General features: G+C 49.8%; 1 protein-coding gene across 1 annotated transcript in view; it reads left to right on the top strand.

Moving 5' to 3' along the window:
• The window catches only part of LOC102042725 (myocardial zonula adherens protein), a 52,270-nt gene that overhangs the window by 44,625 nt on the left and 6,329 nt on the right, over positions 1–1,316 (top strand). The gene's annotated exons all lie outside the window — the stretch shown is intronic.

The raw sequence follows: 1,316 nt of genomic DNA on the forward strand, positions 1-1,316 counted from the left end.
TTTCCCCCCCCCCCCCCCCTCCCCCCAAAAAAAAAACCCTACAATCAAAAGTTTCTCTTGCTCCTTTTCCTGGTGAAAAGAAGTAACATTTTATAAGGTTGAAGAAAGCAGAAAATAACAACTTTTACAATACTAAACCTATATTTCTTTCTTCAAGTTTGTACTGAAGTTGATGCTGTCTCAGTTGCATGGTGTCTAGATATTGCCAACCTGCTCACAACCAATGTATTTGTTCCAGCACCTTCCAAATTTCAGCTACTTGTTCATCATTCTGGAGCTGTGGGCTACCTATAAACAGACAATGTTATTCCAAAATTTAACACTCCCAAACTGTACAGATGAACAATATTCCTTCCCAGTGAACTTGGACAAATACAGACTTAGTGAACAGTATTAAAAGTGAAGTACAGAATGAGCAGGTGTGATTCCCAGAAGCCATGTTATTAACACTTTATTCTCTTCATTTTTTTGCTTTACTTTTTTTCTGTGTTTATGCAGTTTAGCACATAAATTGAACCCTCTGTAAATGGCTTTTCTGTACATGTCACAAAGCAGCTGAACATTTTGTGAGAGCAGTGGTCTAATGAGTTTATTCCTTCTAGATTCTCATTTCCCTGCTGGCAGGAGCAGTTTCCGTGCCGTGTTCCCCACTCTCTCCTACCTGCAGGACCAAGTGTTCCTTCTTGCACGATGCACAAATGTAACATAGGTGCGTGACTTAAACCTGCCTAAAAGAGGCAGCGATTCAATGAACTTGTGTCCTGCAACTGCGGGGGATCTCCCGCTGAGAAAAACTCAGGGATTTCCCTTAATCTTAGGCAAAACCCCAGGGGGTTTTCCACGGATGATCCAGGCAGTGCGCAACAGATAAAAGACGTCGAGAAACTTCGACAGAATATCAGACTGGTCTCTGGGGAGGGGGAAAAGTCAGAGTCTGCTGCAGAGCTGACCCAAAAAATTGCTAAGAGGTGTCAGATTGCTCTCAAACTCAAACCCACAGGCTTTCACCGCTGCTCCGCACGTGTCACACATGCCGTGCAGGGCACACATCGCAGCTTTCCCAGCTGCTGATGCGATTCTCGTAGGATGAAGGCGGGTCCCCAGCGCGGGGCAGAGCGGCCCGTGGTGCCGCAGCCCCCAGCGCCTCCCTCAGCGCTGTCGCGGTGCCGCAGCCCTCAGCGCTCTCCCAGGGCCGCGCCGTCCTTCGCCTTCCGAGCAGGTCGGGCCCCAACGCCGCGCCGTCACTTCCGGCAAGATGTCGGCCCGCGGGGCTGTGCCGGGTGCCCATGGCGGGGACTCCGGGGCTGCGCGGGCGG

The sequence above is a fragment of the Geospiza fortis genome, unplaced genomic scaffold (assembly GCF_000277835.1).
Source record: "Geospiza fortis unplaced genomic scaffold, GeoFor_1.0 scaffold171, whole genome shotgun sequence".
NCBI classification, from domain to species: domain Eukaryota; kingdom Metazoa; phylum Chordata; class Aves; order Passeriformes; family Thraupidae; genus Geospiza; species Geospiza fortis.